Source organism: Balaenoptera borealis (genome assembly GCF_965194805.1).
Source record: "Balaenoptera borealis genome assembly, chromosome: 3".
Classification (NCBI taxonomy): domain Eukaryota; kingdom Metazoa; phylum Chordata; class Mammalia; order Artiodactyla; family Balaenopteridae; genus Balaenoptera; species Balaenoptera borealis.
Window position 1 is genome coordinate 15,608,216 of NC_138866.1, and position 23,983 is coordinate 15,632,198.

The 23,983-nt window shown below is 41.1% G+C and overlaps 1 pseudogene across 1 annotated transcript; it reads right to left on the reverse strand.

Moving 5' to 3' along the window:
* Positions 1–2,845: 2,845 nt before the first annotated feature.
* Positions 2,846–11,351, reverse strand: LOC309626918 (trafficking protein particle complex subunit 2 pseudogene; annotated as a pseudogene). The gene is made up of 3 exons: positions 11,332–11,351; positions 10,001–10,067; positions 2,846–3,428 (listed from the first exon to the last, which is right to left on the reverse strand). The product of its transcript is annotated as a trafficking protein particle complex subunit 2 pseudogene (transcript).
* Between the last annotated feature and the right edge of the window lie 12,632 nt (positions 11,352–23,983).

Sequence of the window (23,983 nt, forward strand, 5' to 3'; positions counted from 1 at the left end):
TTATCCACCTACATGATGATTTATAACTGGGAACATGAAGAAATGGAGCAAAGATGGTCCCAGGCTGAAGGACCAGCATTTGCCCTGATGCAGAAAGGAGCAAGGCAAAAAGCAGGAGGCCAGTGTGATGGAAGCTTAAGGAAAGGGGGTAAGTGGCCAGAGTTGAGATCTGATATATCATTAGGACCGTGTCAGACCACAAAGCTCTTGTGGGCCATGTTATGAGTTTTAGAATCTATCCTAAGAGCAGTAGAAGCCAAGAGAGTTTTCAGTGGGATGAGTTCTGATCAGACTTCTTAGAAGATCCCTCTAGCTGCTGTATGAAGAATGGATGAGGAGACGCAGGAAAGACCACGCTGGAGGTTCTACAAGTTGTCCAGGGGCTTGAATTATGGAGGGGGAAGTATTATGAGAGAGACATTTTAGAAGGATATGCCTAAAATGGGTAAAAGGTCACATGAACAAAAATGTGTTCTGTTACGGTTCTTCCCATAATTTCACACAGGAAGTCTAAAGCCGCAAATGAAATGAACCTTTCAAACACTGCTAAGGTCAACAAAAACGTCCTGCTTCTCTATGTTTAGAGCTAAAGGACCAAGGAAGGAGAGAGGCCTCATGTTTGGGGTGGGGGAGTGGAGAGATGGAGAGAACGCTAGAATCACATGGAGAGCTTTGTTCAAGTTATATACATCCTGGCCACGCCAACCTTCCAATTCAGACATCAGAAATTCTAACAGGGAGACAAAATTAGGTGAATCATTGAGAATTTAATATGACAGCATATGAAACTTCAAACATATTGTTGTCTTACTACTTCTAAGGAAAGTTATGCTGACCATTCCTGGGCGATGGGACAGAGATTGTTGGTCTTGTACAGACTGAGCTCGTCACAACCCTCAGAAAAATATTTGCTCCACCTTGAGAACCCCAGTAGTCCACAAGGAAGTAAAGGGCAGAGGGAGAGAAGGTATCAATATAAACTGCAAGTCAGGGACAGCTGCAAGGGTGCAAGAGAGGACTAAGCAGGCATGGAGACGCCCAGCCCTGGCCCCCACAGCTGAGCGCAGGAGCGTCATGGCTGGACACTCATGTGAGGGGCCACAGCTGGATAGCAACATCGCGTGGAGACTCAGGGCCTGGACCCCTCGGCCTTCTCCCAGCATCGTGTAACCTTCAACAGAGTAAGAAAAGGAGCCCTAGGAATGAGTAAAGCTTTCTCAAACTAGGCATCTCGCTATCTCTACCCCCAGGCCCACAGAGAATAACGGCTGTAAAAATTCTGGAGCCTCGTTCTTAAGAAGGGGTCTTTCCTAAGGAGGGCCCTTTTTGTACATTCTAAGTTCTCCAAGGTTTTCTCCAGTCACTTTGGAATGGCTTACATTTATTATCGTGCAGTTATCCAGATACACCTAGATTCAAACTGGAAGAGACCTGCAAGAGCATCTAAGCCCCACTCTACAGATGAGACAAGTAGGCATTTGGCCAAGGTCACATAGCAAGAGTATGTATGACTGGGACAAGAATTCAGGTCTCTTGCCTCCCACTCCAAAGCTACATCATCACACTCTCTCCACTTCAGTAAGGGTAACTTGACCCAGAAGCACAAGCTGTTTCTAACCTCCCCCTAGTAAATGTGAACAGCTTCTTGGTTTGCGGTCGACTTGTGGAGTCACATCATGAACGTACAATAGGAAAAAATTCAGTGGGATGAATTCTTTACTTTCGGGCTCCCTACTGTTCTCGCATATATTACTTCAACTCTCAACAGGGAATTGCAGGTTCAAGGAGTCAGTGAAACAACTATGCAGAGCCATTACATCATGTACAACCAATGGGGGATAAACATCCGTGGAATACACAATGCCTCGTGCAGGCTAACAGCTTGTTTTTTGGGTTTTTTTTTCTTGGACAAACATCTTTATTTAGGATATCAAATAAATATGGTAAAAAGTTATGCTAACAACTTCACACAAAGATACAAGACCAAACTTAGATTACTTGCTCAGTTTATTCAGAATGGAACAAAATTCTTCAAGTGCTCGCAATTAGCACAGAAAATACCGTTATATTACTTGCTTTTCAATGGACATTTACTGGTTTACTGTAAGATCCCACGCTGCTACAGTACAAAAGAAGCCACTCCCACCCCCTCCGGTATACAGCCTAAACAGCCAAGAGCGCAAGGGTTAATGTGATGCAAGCTTTTCTTTGTTTACAATTCTAAAACTGCCTTATAACTTTTTACTAGTACAGCTATCAATGGGTTCACTTAATCTTTAGTTTACTGTCTGAGGGAAAGGAAACATAAGAACATAACCTGTCACTTTGGTCCTAGCCTCCCACTCTACAAACATGGATCTAGGATTCTAGGATTACAGCAGGATCACCGTTCCCAGTCTCTGACAGGGGCAGGCCTGTGGCATTTGGCACTGCAAAGCTGTCTGCTCTGGCTTCTTGGCTTCTTAGTGTACATATACTACTTCTATGTATACTACCTATAGGTTTTCATAACATCTCAGATGTATAGATGAGCCCATGTATATGCTATCAACTTCATTCCCTACTGCAGAAGCTTTTGGTTTTAAATCTGCCTACCACATCTTGACAATGACATTTGGTTCTGGATTGTTACAACAAGATCAAGCTATCTGAATGAGGAAAGTCAAAAGCTTATTCTCAATTTTTAAAATAAAAATATTTCAAGATTACCGATAAAGAACTCTTCATAAATAATACTGTTCACAAGCAAATATCAATCTGTTGATAATCGTAAGAAACTGAATATACTATTTTTAAATATAAAAGCAATTTGATTAGGTTTAGATAAATTGAGACTACAACTAAAACTTTTCCAGGCTGTTTAATCAAGTTACTTACAATGTACACATTCCTGAGTATACCTTATTGTAGTGACACTGTTGACTTCCGAATTTTTTGCATTCAGGGTAAAAGGTGTTTCTTCCCAAGAAACTGAACTTTTCTGTCAAATGCGCTTGATCAAATAGGAGAATTGGGTTCATAAAATGGATTCATTTCAAACTTTATATATAAATCATAGACATCAGTAAAGAAGTTCTTTATTCCGTCTTCTTGCCTGACGTCGTGCAGCATAATAAATCTCATATGACCCACAGTGACGAATGCTGAAACAAACCACTCACTGAACTTGTCCCCCGTCTTCAGGTACATGTTGTTTGACAGCTACATGTTCTATCTACGAGGTCGATAGCAGTGTGAGCTACGAACTGGTTCAGATGGCAGTGATCGTCTTTGGATTCTGCTTTTCCAGCTGGCAAAAACTCCATTTCAAAGACTGGATTATCATGGTGACCAACAATGACAAAGTAGAAGCTTCCAGACGTTGTCTTCAATAGATAGCTCCTGTGGCGAGACACCGGTAATGGAAACGCCCAGTGAGTTCCTGTGGCCTAACAGTTTGTTTTGATGAAGGCTTATTTCTAGAAAAAGGAAAAACAACTTACTTTTGTTTCTGATTTAAAAAGAAGGCAAATTTACAATGTATAAGTGCGTGTACTTATATCTGTTCATTTCTTGCCAAAACATCTATTTGTCATCAGTCATTCATACATAGGCCTGTAGGAATGTTTCCCAAAATGAGTCTCAGGGAACTGGGGTCTTTGAGGTATTTCATGAGAACGTGCAGGAGAGCTGAAGTCTTGTTTCCCCTCTTGGACCCTCACCAGGCTCACTTAGCAAACTAAAGGCTTTGGAAGACCTTTCATTTAGCCCTTCTGCCCAACATCTTTGACCACGAAACCCTTGTACATTTTTTTCATCTAACATCCGTGGAACTCCAGTTCCACAGAACACCCTTTGGGAAGTGCTGGTTCATGATTACTCTCAAGAGCTTAGCACCCTGGAGGGGCATTTTTGGTCCCACTGGCTCTCTGTGGAGCCCCGTAAGTGTAGCGCTAGCTGTGAGCCCATCACCAAGGTGATCTCCTGACATCAGCAGGTTCTTTTCTGTCACAATGGGACAGACAGCATCTTTCAACTTCTTTTTGCAACTCCTGCATGTCTAAAATTACTCTCAGTGAATATTAGCTATTATCACATTGAGACATAGGCCTTGGGAGAGACATTCCTGACCATCCAGCTGCTGTTTTCATACCGAACATGTCACCTGGGCAGAAACCTTAACACTTACTGTGTCAACAAGGTGTCCTAACCCCAAGTGCTGGGAGTTGAGTCGTGGAAGATCTGGAGGCTCACAGCAGGCTACTTTGTGCTTTATTCTTTCCTATCCCTCTTCTTTACATTCTCTTTCCCAGTCCCACAAAGGCCATCCAATTTCTCTCCTTGTCACATGCCTGCGATTTTTGGAAACAGTTTTGTTTTGAACATGCCCTTGGGAGGACTCACCTTTTACCCCAAGCATCAAATATAAGTATTTCTACCAAACTGTTGGCATGTTCCTTCAAGAAGAAATCTGATTACTCTTTCCCATATCACTGTTATTGAAACTGCATATGTATAAAAAGGGAAGATGCCAATGGCAGTGCTTGCTCAATGAATGTAAGTCACCCTCCACCCTCCCCTCTCTGTTGGTCTGGAAGTGCTGTCATCGACCCTGGCTGCACATTACAACCATGTGAGGAGCTTTTTTTTTTTTTTTTTTTAATAGATTTTATTTATTTATTTATTTTTGGCTGCGTTGGGTCTTCATTGCTGAGTGCGGGCTTTCTCTAGTTGCGGCGAGTGGGGGCTACTCTTCGTTGCGGTGCGCGGGCTTCTCATTGCGGTGGCTTCTCTTGTTGCGGAGCACGGGCTCTAGGCGCGCAGGCTTCAGTAGTTGTGGTGCACAGGCTTAGTTGCTCCGTGGCATGTGGGATCTTCCTGGACCAGGGCTCGAACCCGTGTCCCCCGCATTGGCAGGCAGATTCTCAACCACTGCACCACCAGGGAAGCCCCAGTGAGGAGCTTTTAAAACACAGATATCTGGGCCCCGCTTTTAGAGATTCTGATTTAAATGATGGAGTCCATACATGCATTGATTTTTTTAAGCACTGAGGCAATTCAGTTGTACACATCAGGGTAGAGTTTCACTGATTTAGAGCATGGAATCAATGAAGGTGGAAAATGCCATCAGTTACTAAATCATCAGAAAGAAGAAATGCTGAAATATTTCACAGGGAACTAATACACCTGAGCACCCACAGCACCTATTCAGCTATCCCCCTGATCACCAACAGCTTTCCTTCCATTTGTTCAGAAAAGTGTGACAACGTAGTAATTTATCCCATTGCACTCCCAGCTTGTGAGAATGGGAAAATGAATCTAGAACATTTAGGCACTTTCTTTATAGCTGTCACTGGTGTGATGTCACAGCTAAAATTTTACAGCCTGGATGAATATTCAACCAACTCTGATGCACCCAGTGCAGGGTAATAGTAACTATCACTAGTAATCTAATTTGAAAATCCCATTCTTATGGTTTGATTTCTAGAGTCACTCCTGATGCCAACCATTTAGCCTGGGCTCCCTAGGAAGCACAGCTTAAAGGTTTGAGAATAATCCTAGAGATCAGGACAAGGGGAAAGCAGATGTAAGGCGAGCCAACATGAGGATTTGTTAGCAAGCAGGCTGCCACTAGGTGTGACTGATCGCTCAATTCTGTGTGTCCATCCCCTGAGAAGACATAAAAACTGCACCTTAGACCTGTCCATTAGTCAAGGGAGAGATAGGAAATTACTCAGTAAGAAAGTGATGAACAGTAAGCTTGGTTACCCATTTTGTATGGATGATTGGCCTTGCGGCTGGAAGGAAAAGGACTGGAAAACTAGGGGCAAGCAAGTCTGGGGAAGAGGTATGTTGATTCACCTATAGGAATGGGCACAAAGTATGCAGATATTACTGTCCCCCAGGGAACATGCACTGCAGAGGGGTCTCTCAACGACCAGTGGGGAAGGATGATTCTGTGCTGGACAAAAGGCGCAAGAACAGAGTGGGCGTGTGGCAGAGCCTTGATGGGTCGCCACTGATCTAGCTAATGCTGCTCTTGAATGCCCAACCTGCCAGCAGCGGAGACCAAGGAGATCAGCCAGCCTTTTGGTAGCAGGTTGTTTACAACAGACATCTTCCATTCTGGGGAGACAGGAATTTGTCCTTACAGGAATTGATATTTTATTTGCATATGGGTTTTCTGTATGTAGAGTCTAAACATAGTTGTATTGCAACATCTATGGCCCAACAAAGGCAAGGAAAACAAAGGCTCAGCTTCCTCAGAGGTGAAGGTCAGTGTCACTGCACCAGCACACCAACCCAGACAAGTGTCCTCTGGGACCTGGAGTCAAGAGTAATCATCTTCCTAAAGCACAAATCTGATCGTGTCATTCACTCGTTTAAAAATTTTAATAGCTACTTATTGACCTTAATAGAAAAGTCCAAATTATTTAACGGAGCTAAGAGACTCTCTAAGATTTAGCTTCTGCTTCTTTCCATTCTTTATCTTTTGCCCTCACTTCCTCCCTCTCAGTGCCCACAGCGCTGAACTACTTTCATTTCCTTAAACTGGAGCCAGGCTTTTGTCTGTGTTGCACCTCAGCCTGAAACACCCTCCCCCAGCTTGATTAAGGCCGACTCAGCCGTTAGGTCTCAGAGGAGACAGCAAGTGTTCTTGGATGTTTTCCTAGACCCTCTGAGACTGAGTCAGTAGCGGTCATGCCCACTCACTCTTCTTACTTAACTCTTACTGTAATACTCACTATATTACATTGCTTGTCCCTGGATCCCCTATTAGACTAGAAGCTTCCCAGTACTCTTGGAACCCAGCAAAAATCAAGCACTTGACAAAAATTCATTAAAAGAATTAATAAATGGGTTGAGTGTTTTTCTTTTCTTTCTATTGTTCACTATCCCTTATATCATTTAAAAAGATGAGTGTGCATTTTTTTCTCATATACTTCTCCAATGTGCTTAAGAAGTAAAAAGAAATGGAATATGAACAGCATGAAATTGATGGGGAAATTTAGCAAGGTAAAGTTTATATCATTGGGCTTAACCTTTTATAGTCGTCATTTAGGAAAAATAGATTAAATTCCATATATAGATTCTCAGTCACTGAGCATTCTCCTACGTTTTTTATATTTAAAAAAATCCTGTGTTATATTTTTACCACAATAGTATATTGCAAAGCTGAGCACTCTGCCTTTTGACCATTTGTCTTGCAGATGGCCTTGAATTTTATGTGATATCACAATAATTAGAATCTAGACTTCATGGTGACTAACAGAGAACAGCAGCTCAATACAGCTATTCCCTTCTCAGCTGTTAACATGGGGTCCTCAGGGGATAGTGGCTGTCCCTTTCCCAAAAAAGTATCTGCAATGTATCTGTAATGGGTACATAAGTGTCTTCTGAAATGAGAAGAATAAAACTCCCTCTGCATCTTGACCCAAGTAAGACCCATTCTTCTATGAGGATCACTCGGATTTTACTGTAAGAGAGAAAGAACAACATGGAAACAGATAAGCTATACAGTATGGTGGTTAGGGTCACAGGCTTTGGACTCAGACATCTGGATTCAAATTCTTCTGCTGTAAGCCTCTCTAAGCTTCAGTCCTTTTATGTACAATGGAGATAATAACACCTACTTCATATGATATTGGGGAGATTAAGTAAAATATTGGATGTAGAGTTCTCAACACATAGTACACTCTCAGTGCACCCCTGGAAGCTGTCACTGATGAGTTCTCACAAAACTGGGACAATAAGGGAATCTGATCAAAAGAGTCTTAGGAACCAGAATATTCATAGAGGGATGGGGGTTGAGAAGAAAGGGGGGAGGTAAGAGGGGATGAGGGGAGTGTGTCCATTTTCTCCAAAGTAGTTTGTATCAAACCACAGCTTCCAATCTGGGGTTTGAAAATCTAGGCAATCGTCCTAGGAGCCAGCAGTGAAGAAATAAATTGTGATAAGCCTAGTTATATTATGGAAAATATCCTCAGCAAACTGCAGGGGAGAGTTAGCAGGAAGATCCATGGCTAATGTACAGTTTTTAAAGGACTCGCAGAACTCAGTGGGACGCAAGGATGTTTTGTGCTTTTGCCTACTCATAAACAGATAATAAGCACAGTGACTCACTTGTCAGGTAGAAAACTTGATTAACCTTTTTTATTTTCCCCCAGCAATAAGCAGAATCACAGTAAACCATTTCCTCAGTGCAATCCTGGAGTAAACTGGAGGTTAATTTCTCATTAATTCATTTCAAATTTCACATGGTTAAGATATACTGCCACATAGAGAATGCATCAAATGCACTTTAGAACTTTTCCTGATGTAAGAATTACAAAACTGCACAGCCATAAATAAAACATATTATATTACCTATGCTCACATACAAAGGCTGAAATGATCAATATGAAATTAGTACTTTGTCATTGCCCATACACTTTTATAGCTAATATTTCATTTGTATTGAATGACAAATACCATCAGATGGGCAAGGGAAATATTATCTTCATATTAAAGATGAGGAAACTCCATCTCTGAGAGATTATCTGGCTTTTTCAAGGCCACAAAGCTAGCAAACAAAGGAACAAACACTTGAGCAAGTCTTATGACCCCAAACCAAAATGAAGCCCCAGTGGACCTCACTGTTGCTGTTGTCATGTATGTTCACAATCCCACGTGTTTCAAAGGATTTCAATTATAGATGTTTAGCGGGCAATGCTACAGTATAGGAATTTAGACAAGGGCATACAGTCAGACATCTCATGGCCCATGAATAGAGTGCAAATGTAACTGAGAAACTGAATACTGTCTGTTCCTCCTCTGGACCCAATCTTGATCCTTGTCTGTCCAGCGTTGTGCTCTGAGAGGCTGACCTTATGAACCACAGTGATGAGATTCCTGCTTCTGGCCTCCTGATGGGTCACCCGATAGAGACCTTCTGCAGAAAATTGGAGGGAGGCAGGAGAGGAAGGTTTGGGAATTTGTTGTTTCCCCAGCTCCCATTTTGAGGCTGTATCCTTACTAAAGGTCACAGCTTCAGTCCAGCTGCCCTCTCCAGACAGTCCTCTGTGCCTCCTGGTTTAGGGATCACCCCATCCTCTTGCCCCTTCAGGGCCAGGGGGATCAGGGAGCCCAGACGTTACTACCCCCAGGTACTGCACCATCTCTGTGCCTCCCCTACACCCTTTGCTTTTGTATTTACAAAACTCTTTACAACTCTTTACTCTCTTTATCAAACTCTCTTAGATTATCTGAATTGGAGTGAGCCCCTGTTGCCTGCCAGGATCCTTCCTGACATTACCTTCCAGAGTGAACGTTGTGCAAGGTGTCTATTCTCTATGAAAAGAAGACCATTTTCTCCCCTTTCATAAGATTAAATAAACTAACCTTCCTTTCAATTGAGAATAATGCAAGGTGTGTGTCTGATGTCACAGGTATATCTAGACCACACAGCCTAGAAGGATGTTGTCATAGAAACAGATTCTTTTCCCTCCTCCTTTTGGTAACAGTATTCTGATTTTCCGTTGAGAAGCCACTCTCTCTTCTCCTTTCAGTCTCTGAGCTTAAGGTGTGACTGTCTTATACTCCAGGAGCATGTGTCATCTATGAGAGAAACTCTAACCACGGCGACTCGTTTAAAGTAGGGAACAAAGGCAGGGGAACCAGAATCTCGAGTCAAGAAAGAGACTCTCTCTTCCCACTGGATTTTCTAAGTTGTGGAACCTCAGCCTGGAGATGCCAGTAGCCATCTCTGACATGATATAAAAGCCAAAATAGCAAAAGGTGGAAAGGAACGATGGTGGAATATGTCTTCCTGGCAAACTGGGTTGAGCATTTGAATTCAGCCATACCTGAAATTGCCCCTGGACTTTACTTCTCTGGGCCAATAAGTTTTTTTTCCCCCTCTGACAGTTTGATTTGTTGCCTGCATCCGGAAGAGTCTGCAGTAAAGGAAAAACCTCCTGACCTTGGAGACTTGAAAATTATTTCAGTCTCTGTCATTTAGAAGTTGTGTAAGTTATTTTACCTTTGTGAGCTCAGATTCCTCATCCATAATAGGAGGATTTTGTTCTAGATGTTCTTCAAATGCCTTTCTAGAGCAGAATATGGAGAAGGAGAAGAAGAGGCCAACCTTCCAACTCAGTTGGAACTAAGAGGAAAGTCATGTCTCAAAGCGAGCTCATCCTCTGTTCCCAGCACATCTAGGACAGCAGACAGGTAACCCTGCTCTCCATCCAATAGCAGCTACTACAAAGAACGACCATACCCAGAGCTTGTTAGCTCCATTGATATTCCTAGGAGCTCTCATCTTGTCTTCCCTTCTTTAAATCAACCAAGTACACCACATAATTTTCATGATATCGCTCTTCAAATCTAATTAGCACATCGAATGACCAAATAAATATTCAATGCCTACTGTAAGTAAGCTGAGGTGCTAGGTATTGTGGTTATTAGCATTCTATCTTTATGTGTATCCTCCTTGGGAGGGACAATTCATTTCAACAGATGAATGCCAGAGGGGGGGGAAATGAGTTTTGAAGTAAAGAGGAAGGAAACTTTTGAAGAGTAGGTCATCCTGCTTATTATCTATCCATCCAATCTTGCCACACTGTACAGTGTCCTGGATACTGTTTCTGGGCTGTTCCCAGTAGCTCCATTTTCTGCTATTATTTTCCAGTGGAAGCAACTTTAGCTTAAATAAACTAAGCTTATACAAAATGAATGTAACAGCAAAATCCTGCACACTTTGTCACATTTTTGTTGAGTTTCAAGGACACATTTTTATATGGACATTTGGATGTGGAGAAGAAACTATTGGCATCCTCTCCCCCCATTCCCACTGAAGGTGGGGAAAAAACGGAAATTTGCACAGTGAGGGTATTTCAGGCTCTGCTGCTTAAACAGTCTTTTAGAGATTTGTTTAGTATCTTTTGGATAAATACTCAGTCAAAGTCAAGATTCCTGTTTCCTCTTAGGACTCGCCTTAGATATCCACACGATGACTCCTGGGTGGAAGGGAAGCTTAGCTGTCCTTTTGGTGGTGAGGAAAGGGGTGATGTCCACCTGCGGGTCCTGGTGCTGTCCTCTGGTCCCCTCTAGTCTTTGAGATGATGTCCTGTCCATCCACTGGGGATCCTCCTGGTAGAAATGGCTGACACTGCAGTCAGCATGACTTGTGATGTGGTGGCCTCCTGGGGTCCAGTGTTTCTCCCTTACCTTGGTCCTCACTGAAGCTGCAGATTCTCTGGGTCTCAGCCACCTCCCTCCATCCTGAGTCTATGGTTTTCCACCATATAGCTTCTGCCACAGGGTCAGTTTCCCCCCGCTCTTCCCACTGCCCTCCTCACTCTTCCATACCTTTCCACCTCTGGGAGCATGTCAGGGTGTTTGGATACCTTCCCTGCCCCACCTGAGCTGACTGTTCCCAGATACCTTTTTTTGCATCCTCATGGCATACTACCATGTCTATTTTTCTCTTCTGTTGCCATTTTCTCTTTTTTTTTTTTTGTAGGAGTTCTCTGAAGGTGGTCTCCACCTCAGGCCCCAAACGGGAAAGCCCCCTCTGCTTCTGCCTTTCCTCCTTGACCTCTCTTGATTTGACCCCAGGGGCCTCTCCTCTCTCTTGCTTTAGCTTTCTCTACCTCATGGCTTCCTCCTAGAATCAGAAGGTATATCTGCTTCAGCTTTCTACTCAGTGGGACATCACTAAGTAATATCTTCTTTCATGAACTATGACTCTTTGATATCTCCCTCTTTGTTCCTGGGCAGTAAACTGAGCTTTAATGATGGATGGGCTTTGAGAGGACATCAGTCATATGAGAATAGAAAGTGTAGCTGTTTAATATCTTCTAAATATGATTCCTGTTACATCTAGAATGTGCAAAACTTTATGTTCATTTCTAGCAAGGGAGCTGAGCACAGGCTTGGAAGAGATACAGAGATGAATAAAATGCGGTTTCTACTCTCCAGCAGCTTCTGACCTGGTGGAGGAGACACAGGAGAGCACTATTGGCAAAAGAACCAAATGTAGCCTCCACCTCAGTGCCGTGAGACCAGAGAGGTGAAAGGCTATACAGGCCCTTAAAACCTGGCAGCTTTCAGTCTAATTGCTTCTGTTCAATTCTGCGAGTTAGAAAGCACAGCCAGAAACCCACCTGGACACAGGTTTTGAAACTTAATGATTTCTATCTCTTAGTAAACTGCAAGTAGGGACTGGCCTTGGGAGTGGGAGGGACCCACAGATATACTCCCTGCCTGCAGGCTGTATACATTTGTACCTTCACTGTGGGAGGGGCAGTACGTTTTCCTCTGGCAGGTGGTAATTGACAAAGAAGATCCTGGGAGAGAGTGGCATGAGATTAGAGCTGGGGTCTCAGCGTGTAGCTCACCCACATCAGGGTTACTGGGAAACTTGTCAGAAATGCAAATTCTCAGACCCCATCCTAACCCTACTGGATCCGAATCTCTGGGAATTGGGGCTTTAAAGAAAAAACATACCCAGTTTTTCCTTTACTATGTGTGTTCCATGTGTCTTCTTTAGCACTCACACAAAACACCACTTCTGACACTTCTGGTCACAAAATGTGTGGAGGTTTTTCCCCACACCAAGCAATTCCCGGCAACACCAGCTGGGTGTCCTCCAGTTTAACTCAATTCTGATACTATCTACATGGAGAGAGAGTCAGATCCCACACGTTAAGGGGTCATTCCCAGAAGACGCCTCCTGCCTCACTTCAGAGGCCAGTCACAAGTAGCAGGAGCCCAGGTTACCCACAACTTCTGTCCAGCTGGACTTCAGATCAGAGGTTCCTATAAACCTCCTTCAGGTTTGATTAATTTGCTAGAGTGGCTCACAGAACTCAGGGCAACACTTAGGTTTACCAGTTTACTAAAGGATATGGAGAAGGATACAGATGAACACAGATGAAGAGACACACAGGCGAGGTCTGGGAGGGTCCTGAGCGCAAGACCTTCTGTCCCTGTGGAGTAGGGGTGTGTCACCCTCCTGGCATGGATGTGTTGCCCAACTTGGAAGCTCTCCACACCCCATATTTTGGGGATTTTTATGGAGGCTTCCTCATGTAGGCATGATGAACTATGAACTCCATTTTCAGCCCTTCTTCCTTCTCAAGAGAAAGGAGGGTGGGGTTGAAAGTTCTAAGCTTCTAATCATGGCTTGTTCTTTCAGGTGACCAACCTTCATCCAGGAGCCATTCAGGACCCCACCCAGTCACCTCATTAAAATTCCTATCACCAAGGAAATTTCAGGGGTTTCAGGAGCCCTGGTTCAGGGATGGGGTCAAACGCCAAATATTAGAACACTAGATGCTCCTGGTGCTCTTGTCACTTAGGAAATTACAAGAGCTTTAGGAGCTCTGTGCTGGAAACGAGGATGAAGACCAGATATTTCTTACTATAAATCACAATACCACAGGGGCCTGGCACTCTGTTTCAACAAGCCCTCAAGGTGGTTCTGTTGCACGTGAAAGTCTGAGAACCACTTTCTAGACTCTAAAACTGTGCAACTCAACACCCGGACCCAGGGCCTGGCAGCATTGACATTACCTAGGAATTTGTTAGAAATGCAGTATCTCAGGGTCCACCTAAGATTTACTGAATACAAATCTTTTAAACCAAGATTCCCAGGTGATTCTTATAAACATGAAAGTTTGAGAACCATTGCACTTGTGATTGGGCCTGTAGTCAACCTGGCTTGTAGGTCACAGGTAGACAGGATTATTTTAAAGAAAGATATGTTTTCCTCTCTCTCTGTTCCAGTGGACCGCCTTTAGTCAAAACCTGGGAATCTGAGAGACAATGATCACACTGGTCTGAATCACCAACTTGCTGGGTAGCAGGGTGCAAAAAATTATTTTCCTTGTGAATTAAAGATATATCCACTTATTCCTGCTTAAACTGTCTCATTGGGTTAACTCAGTTACTTTGGGGTAGATGTTCAATCTTTCAAATATACTCCACCTCTCCTAGCTCCTCCCATGAAGGCTCTGTGGAATGGAAGATGCTTATATAATCTTGTGGTGCCAGGGGGAAGGCAGGGTTAAGCTGCTCACATGGCATTCTGTGCAAATTAGAAAAAGATGAGTCTTCCTTGGCATTCTGTGCAAATTAGAAAAAGATGAGTCTTCCTTAAGATGCTCTCCTTCCAGTGTTGGAACATTGTCACACTGATTTTGTTAGAACACGGTGCTGCCATATGCTCTAAAACTGCCATAATAAATGTATGAATCTATGATGTATGTGAAATGAGTGTTGCCCTACAGACATGGATTTCTTGTGCAGTGCTCAACCTGCACAACTGTAGCCTAATCTCTAGTTTTGTACCACATTGCTGTGTATCAGGATGCATACGGGACTTCTCCCAGAGACTTGCAGCTCTCTGCAGGGAAAGCAGATTATTAGCATTGACTATTCTCCCCTACACACTCTGAAGTTTCTGCTGCTCCTCAGGCCATGAGGTTCCACATTTGCCTCTGATGTCCTCATTGTAATTTTTACTACCTCCTCCCTACAGTCCACTGGAGTCAGGTGGCCAGGCCTTTCCATTTTCTTGCATAACAGGAACTTCTGTTTACATCATGACTGCATCATCACTTCCCTTGGCTTAGAGAAAAATCCAAATTTAAGTCATCCAGGCCTGGTTCTTGATATGAAATGGGAGCCCAAGGGATTTTAAAAATTCTTTTCTTTCTCCATAATGTCTGGCTTTTGAGACTCTGCTCTCTAGTGATGCACAATTAATACTGGCTTCCTTTTTCTAGCTAAAATTCCCCCTTTTCCTGAAGCATGAAGACACATTGCTTCAGAGGATAGGCCCCTTGGGCAGCAATATTTTCAAGATTTGAAAATATATCAGGAAAGATCTCACAAAAAATTGTATTATTGTACCTTTCTCTTGTGGGACCTCATTGAGGGCTATAAAAAGAAGCCCAAAGACGCCAATGTCTTGAATTTTTCCTAACAATTCCCTAATGCGAGAGCCTTGGTAGACATTTTCTGAGTCCCAGGACATAGCAGAAAACAGTTGAAGCAGTTATTTTGCTACCATTTAGTAACAAGGGCTGCCAACATCGTTCTCAATGGTGAAAAAATGAAACCATTTCCAGATCAGGAACAAGACAAGGTTGCCCACTCTCACCACTTTTATTCAACATAGTTTTGGAAGTTTTAGCCACAGCAATCAGAGAAGAAAAAGAAATAAAAGGAATCCAAATCAGAAAAGAAGAAGTAAAACTGTCACTGTTTGCAGATGACATGATACTATACATAGAGAATCCTAAAGATGCTACCAGAAAACTGCTAGAGCTAATCAATGAACTTGGCAAAGTAGCAGGATACAAAATTAATGCACAGAAATCTCTTGCATTCCTATACACTAATGATGAAAAATCTGAAAGAGAAATAAAGGAAACACTCCCATTTACCACTGCAACAAAAAGAATAAAATACCTAGGAATAAACTTACCTAAGGAGACAAAAATCTGTATGCAGAAAACTATGACACTGATGAAAGAAATTAAAGATGATACAAACAGATGGAGAGATATACCATGTTCTTGGATTGGAAGAATCAACACTGTGAAAATGACTATACTACCCAAAGCAATCTATAGATTCAATGCAATCCCTATCAAACTACCAACGAACTAGTTCTGTTTGTTCTACAGAACTAGAGCAAAAAATTTCACAATTTGTATGGAAACACAAAAGACCCCGAATAGCCAAAACAATCTTGAGAAAGAAAAACGGAGCTGGAAGAATCAGGCTCCCGGACTTCAGACTATACTACAAAGCTACAGTAATTAAGACAGTACACAGGCACAAAAGCAGAAATATAGATCAATGGAACAGGATAGAAAGCCCAGAGATAAACCCACGCACATATGGTCACCTTATCTTTGACAATGGAGGCGAGAATGTACAATGGAGAAAAGACAGCCTCTTCAGTAAGTGGTGTTGTGAAAACTGCACAGCTACATGTAAAAGAATGAAATTAGAACACTCCCTAACACCATACACAATAATAAACTCAAAATGGATTAAAGACCTAAATGTAAGGCCAGACACTATAAAACTCTTAGAGGAAAACATAGGGAGAACACTCCATGACATAAACTACAGCAAGATCCTTTTTGACCCACCTCCTAGAGAAATGGAAATAAAAACAAAATTAAACAAATGGGACCTAATTAAACTTCAAAGCTTTTGCACAGCAAAAGAAACCATAAACAAGATGAAAAGACAACCCTCAGCATGGGAGAAAGTATTTGCAAATGAAACAACTGACAAAGGATTAATCTCCAAAATATACAAGCAGCTCATGAAGCTCAATATCAAAAAAACAAACAACCCAATCCAAAAATGGGCAGAAGACCTAAATAGACATTTCTCCAAAGAAGATATACAGATTGCCAACAAACACATGAAAGGATGCTCAACATCACTAATCATTAGAGAAATGCAAATCAAAATTACAATGAGGTATCACCTCACACCAGTCAGAATGGCCATCATCAAAAAATCTACAAACAACAAATGCTGGAGAGGGTGTGGAGAAAAGGGAACCCTCTTGCACTGTTGGTGGGAATGTAAATTGATGCAGCCACTGTGGAGAACAGTATGGAGGTTCCTTAGAAAACTAAAAATAGAACTACCATACGACCCAGCAATCCCACTATTGGGCATATACCCTGAGAAAACCATAATTCAAATAGAGTCATGTACCACAATGTTCATTGCAGCTCTATTTACAATAGCCAGGACATGGAAGCAACCTAAGTGTCCATCAACAGATGAATGGATAAAGAAGAGATGGCACATATATACAATGGAATATTACTCAGCCATAAAAAGAAACGAAATTGAGTTATTTGTAGTGAGGTGGATGGACCTAGAGTCTGTCATACAGAGTGAAGTCAGTCAGAAAGAGAAAAACAAATACCGTATGCTAACACATATATATGGAATCTAAAAAAAAAAATGGTCATGAAGAACCTAGGGGCAAGACAGGAATAAAGACACAGACCTACTAGAGAATGGACTTGAGGATACAGGGAGGGGGAAGGGTAAGCTGGAACAAAGTGAGAGGGTGGCATGGACATATGTACACTACCAAACGTAAAATAGATAGCTAGTGGGAAGCAGCCGTATAGCACAGGGAGATCAGCTTGGTGCTTTGTGTCTACCTAGAGGGGTGGGATAGGGAGGGTGGGAGGGAGATACAAGAGGGAGGGGATATGGGGATATATGTATATGTATAACTGATTCACTTTGTTATACAGCAGAAACTAACACACCATTGTAAAGCAATTATACTCCAATAAAGATGTTGAAAAATAAATAACAAGGGCTGCTAACTTCATAAGCTAGAGCTGTCCCCATTCTCCTTTCCTTCAGACCTCTTCAGCCCTATTTGTTCAACAATCTTAGTCTGTAACTTACATCACCTTCACTTCCATGTGCCATGTTCCATTAGGACCCTTTGGGGTTCAAGAAGGGAAAAAAAATCTGACTCGGACTGATTTACAGAATAAGGAGGCTGATGTGGTTCACGTAACTGCCATGTGCGGAGAATCATTGTCTCAGAAGACCCAGCTCCAGTGCTCTGATTCCCTGAGTTCTCCTTTCTTCCATGTGTTGGCTATTTCACGATCACAAAATGGCCAGGAGATTCCAGGAAGCTCATCGTCATTTGACATCATCCAGAGTGAAACAAAGAGCCTTTGTCCCAGCATTCTAAGCAGGTTAAGCCACCTGGACACCACTGAACCAATCGTTCCAGGGGATTAATCTATTTTGATTGGCTTAACTTAGGTACATGCGCCACTCCTAAGAAACCACGTGGATTTTGAAGAGAATGTCGACCTGATGCACAGGACTCTGGGTCATTAGCTGGCTTCTAGTCAGTCTTGTCAATGAGCCCTGGGCCCCAGGATAATCAGGGAGGCAGCAAAGAATAACTGAGGTTCAAAGAACCACTGAAAGCTTAGATAATGTCATTGATCAACTGTGATAGTTAGACTGGAAATCAAAGGTCCCTCCTCCTTTTTCTTAACATCATGTAAACCTCCCTGATTCTGGTGGGAACCTGAAAAAGGACAGCCCAGTAATGACTGAGATGGAATTTCCTGTAGCTTGGTGGTATGTGGGCTGGGAGTTATAATTTTTTTTTGTAGCACTGAGTCAGTGAATAGAGGCAGTCATGTCATTGTATAGTCTGCAACAAAATTTAGTCCATATATGAACAGCTGACTAAAAATTTAAGGGAAGAACAACCTAAAAAAAAATTCTCATGAGGACAGAATGATAGATGTTAATCAATATAATACCTGTTTTTACCAATTTAAAATGAATGTCATTGAAAATATTTGTTTCTATTTTACTTTAACAAATGTAAGAAATATTAATAAAATCTTTCTTAAAACTATTTCTCCTTAACCTTATTTTCCCTTATAATCTTAAAGTTTTTCAACTGAAAGTACAAATAGTTCCAAGGGTTTCAGAAACTGAAACTCTGAGGTTAGGACAAAGAGTGAAATTGTACCATTTTTAGTTCATTCCGTTAATGAACTTTATTCACTTAACAAACAATTCCGATTACCAGTGAGAACACCCTTAACAATAGTCCTTTTAGGAGTCAGAACAAGATGTGTAGAGCAAGAGAAGGAATCTCTGCTTATTCCAGACCCTGATTTGGCTTGGCAATTCTTTCATCCAAGGGGAAGTGGATGAGTGCTGAAAGGCATTAGGTCTTTCTGTCCCACAGTCTTTTTTTCTTTTTTTTTTTTTAAATAAATTTATTTATTTTTGGCTGCGTTGGGTCTTCGCTGCTGCGCGCGGGCTTTCTCCAGTTGTGTCGAGCGGGGGCTACTCTTTGTTGTGGTGCGTGGGCTCTAGAGTGCAGGCTCAGTAGTTGTGGCACACGGGCTCAGTTGCTCCGTGGCATGTGGGATCTTCCCGGACCAGGGCTCGAACCCATGTCCCCTGCGTTGGCAGGTGGACTCCCAACCACTGCGCCACCAGGGAAGTCCCTGTCCCATAGTCTTTTTGAACACAGGGTGTCACATGCTTCTTTCTTGGGTGAACTGCCAGAGAAGCACAGAAGACATTGTCCCAAAGATTCAAAACAGATTTCCTTAGTATCAGCGAGTGTCACTTCCATGAATGGGTGAGTGGTATGACAGAGGATTTTTTTTTTTTTGGTTATATATATATATATATATATTTTTTAACATCTTCATTGGAGTATAATTTCTTTACAATGGTGTGTTAGTTTCTGCTTTATAACAAAGTGAATTAGCTATACATATACATATATCCCTGTATCTCCTCCCTCTTGTGTCTCCCTCCCACCTTCCCTATCCCACCCCTGTTATATATTTTTTTAAAACAGTAATAAAGCTTAACAGAGCTGGCACTTATTATGCACATGCTTTTAAGGTTGCTGGTACGCTGCTCTGTGGCATTCCTACAGAGGCACTTTTTAGTCCATTAGTGCAATTCTTTGATTTGATCCATTTAACTGTCAAAAGAAACCAGGGTTTCCAAGTTAATGTATTTGTTAGTAAGTGCCAATAGTCTTAGAAGCAAGACCAGGAATTTTACAATAATTTTGAAAAGGATTCTTTTAGAAGGATGTTTACAAGTTCAATCACATTTCCAAGAAGGACTGATGAAAGGCTGAGAACTGAAGTTAATATTTTTCATATCATGGGAAAGTCCAGTCATTGCAGAACAAGATTTCTTGATTGTATTTGATTTTGAAATTAACTGAACACACATTTCCTAGATAATGAAATTTGTATTTTTATTTAAAAGTTTGCACTGAACAATGACATGCAGACTTCCCTAGCCCATTTCTTTATTGGCTTGCTTTTTGAACACCTAATTACAACATTATTTGAGGAATCATAACCTATTTTTTAAATGTGTAAAAACCCACTGGTGCTTCATAAAGAGCTTAAGAAAATTATAGGCAGAAGAAAAGTAGATTATAGGCCATTATATGTTTAATGATATGCAAATGCTGTTAAACTAGAACATGATTTTATTACTGTTCTTTGGGGAAGAACAGATTTAAACAATTCAAAATAACAGATGTAAGTTTTTAGTGCTGAGATCTAACAATAATAAATTAGAAATGAAAGTCATACATATATTGAATTACATCTTGACTTTCATAGATTATAATTTCATCACAGTAGACAAAATTGCAAACTGCTTACAGCTCATATGTTTTATGTTTCTCTTCATGGGAAAGGTGGCCAGTATTTTCTTCAGTGGGTAAGTTAACTGAATTAGAACAAGTCATCAATGTTATACCCACGATCCTGCAGAAATTATATGATTTAGCCTACATTCTCTCACATGTAGACTGACCAATTTAACTGAATGGAAAAAAAAAATATTAGAATGACATAGGGAGTTTAAACCAAGTGAAATTATCTGATGGTTACTGAGCTTTCTAGAAAGCAGAGAAATAAATAATGCAAACTGAATTTCAGCATTTGCCCCCATTCATTTCCAATTCATAGGGAATCTTTCTTGTTTCTTGGATGGAAAAATGTCATTCTAAGCTCCTCTTTGCTTCTGGGGAGTGGCAGCTAGCCGTAAACTACAAGGTCCTGAATAGAACACGATCAACACCTAGTGGTCACAGACAAGTCTTGAGTGTGATTTTTCTTGGCCAGCAACAAGTGATGTCGTAAGAAAAGGATCTTTGGAAAAGAAGAGGAATCTTAGCTCCCACATCACTTTTCCCTCATCCAAGTTTGACCCGATGTTGCCATTGCCACCTTATTCCTGCAAACAAGGGGCATTCAGCTAATGCAACTAACAAATGTGACCATCACCCTGTCATGATGGGTAAGCTGTATGAAATGTGAAAGAATAAAAGAAATAATAGAGGTCAAAATTTTTTTTTAACTTGAATTGAATCAAGTGTTTATACCATGAACAAAGAATAAAACAGGACATCCCTGCTTTCGTTTAAATTAACCTTCTGTTATTTTCCCCCAAAGGTTGTCTGCCCAGGACATGTAAATAAAACATCCCAGTCAGAACTGGATTTTTCCAGAATAGTAGAGCAATGGAAACAATGCAGATACAAGTTTTCTTACCATGGCTTCCTTGGCAGCCACTTCTGGTTGAAGGAGAAACAAGGGAGGAGGGAAGGGGAGGGAAGAATCTCAACAGTGTCTCCCAGCTGCTGACTCAGTAAAGAAGAAAATAAAACACTCACGTGTGCATCATTTCAGAAGGCAAAGAGGCCGTATGTGTTCTACTTGTTGATATTAGACATATTGCAAAAGAGTACAAACATAGGTTAAAAGGTCCCAAGGAATTTTTGTTTGTTTGTTTTTGTGAGGTGAGGCAGGTTGTTGGAGTCTATGAATATGTGTTCTTTGTGTGTTGTAACATCTATTGGAGGAACAGACTTCTGATTCACAGCAGGGTCACCTGATGGACCTAGAAAAAGAAGTCTCTAATCACAAAGGCCTTTATGGGTCAGGGTGTTATCGCAGCTGATGTGTTTCCATAGCAACCTGTGGATGGGTTTCACCTGAAGAGAGGCCCACGCATAAATGACAGAATGATGACAGTGATGTCTGGGCAGAAAGGAAGCCCAGGGCAAGATAAACATGTTTTAAACAGAAATGCCTACACGCTATGTATCACAAATTCTGTTTTAAAATAGGTACTGTCTAGTTAAAAACAGGCGAAGTCAACAGAAGCAATTGGTAAATAACTACGTATTTGATCATAACATTAAGGATTGGAAATATAATTTCTTGGGGAGAACATTTAGCTTAAATTAAAAAGAGAAAAGGGAATAAATCAGGTCGGAGAGGCAAATTTTCTCAGGATGCTCGTAGGGAAGTGATGTTATGTAATTTGAACAAAATGAGGTGATTTTTTAAATGTCTTTTAACTTCTTCACCCATGAAGCTTCTCCCAGACTAGGTAGAGAAAATGGAGGTTTTAAAAAGCTGTTCTCAGTCTCTTCACTGACCTATCCAAGATGTCTAATTGAGTTCATTGAAATAAAAAATAACATTCTGAATAAGGAACAAAAGGTCAAAGACTTAAATTAAAAATGGATCTCTACCTGTTTATGGTGATGTACATAGCATGTGTCTCCTCAGAAATGTGAACTCCTAGAAGCAGGCACTATTGAGAATGTGGAAGCAACAATAAAGGCCCTTAAGTGACCGTAATGGACTTGTTGAACCATCTGGGAGAAGTAACCGTAGCAGTGGTGTGTGAGAGCCAGCCCCTACTAGCTCACGCTGCTATATTCCTACCCTCAGAGTGCCTCCAGGGACTGTTCTATCTTGTGGGTAGCTATCCACTAATCATGATGAAGATGAGAATAACCGATAATAATAAACATTTAGAAAACTCATCATAGTTTACAAAGTGTTTTCACATCTACTTGTTAAAAGCAAGTGATGCTACCGTTCCTGCTGTTTATAGAAACTGAGCCTGAGGGAGAACGTGAACATTTTTTGAGGTCAAACGGTTCATAAGTGGATAATTGCTGGTGTTCTAATCTAGGTCTTCTGACAAAGGCGTCCCAGGTAATAATAGCTACAAGGTCTTATTCCTTCCAGAAATCCTTTTAGTTTAATGGAGAACCTTAATCAGGAACCTATCAAGCCGTTCAAGACTGAAGGATTAACTTTCCAATGTTGGGATTGTCGATAATTTTAGATCACGTCTAGAGTGATTTGCCCTAAATCACATGAGCATCTTCCTAATGTGGGTTCTCCGTGGTTGGCCCTGCTTAAAGGTTTTGGCAGCCTGGTTCATTTTGGAACTTACTCAAATGTTAGATCAATGGTTTTGCTGTTAATTATTAAGTAGAACTTTCTTACTAAGGGGGCCACGAATTTGTATCTGCCACATCTCTTGATATAGCCAACTGAGGTCAAGTTCTAACCAGTTCTCTGTAATAGATCAGCTTAATTGCTATCTATATGACTTATTTTATTTCCAGAGGTATTAATTTATGAAATAACTCTCCTTCTCCTCCTTATTCTTATCTAAATCCAACGACTATCTTGAACAACTCTCCATGTACATATGTCTTTTGCATCCCTAAAGAAAGAAATGGTAGAAATGTCAAAAAAAAAAAAAAAAAAAAAAAAAAAGCATGAAGGAGGACAAGCAACTCTGGAGGGAAGTCGGTGTTTCTGGGCTCAAGATGTGGCTCTGCTTCCGACGAACTGTGTGATCTCAGACAAGACAATCTGCATCTGAGTTTCCAACGCGGGCAAAATTGTTCCTGGATCTTTTACTTTCACACATATTCAATGTATGTGCTGCCAATAATTTATCAGGAAAGAATCGAACAGCCCAAACTATTTTAGTTCCTTTTCTTTTCATTGGTGTATCTTTAGCCTTTAAGTATGTATAAGTGTATCTCGGGGTGCCAGACTCAATCTATTAATTCTCCAGAAACTTTATGATGAGAAAAGTGCAAAGGACAGAGAAAGCACATAGGACCTCAAAGCAAGGTGGTTTTCTCTTGTGTACCCAAACTGTCAGTCATGGACAACTTTAATAGAAAACGGAGTCAGTTTGTGCACTAACTGATTTTTTTCAGTGTAAATCTAGAAATTCATTATTTGTCTTTTTTGTTATCAGATTTTTGTTTTCTAATATGAGGGCACAAATGATACCAAGACATTTGCTATCTGATCAATTTTGGGGACTAGAAGGAAAAGATAGGAAAGAGAAGGGAGAGAAGGAGAAAAGGAGAATAGTAGGATAAAAAAATCTTCGAAAATCTTAAAAAATACTTGGGTTAAGAAAAATGTTTACCTGATGCCTACTTAAAACTAGGCAGAGTAATTTCTGTAATGAGAAAATATAAATATAAAAGAATATATTATATCAAGATTCTCTAAATACTCTGAACCCCCAAAGAAGTCTCTGAATGTAAGATTTAATTTAATAAATGTCTTTTTTGTTTATAGTATATCTTTTT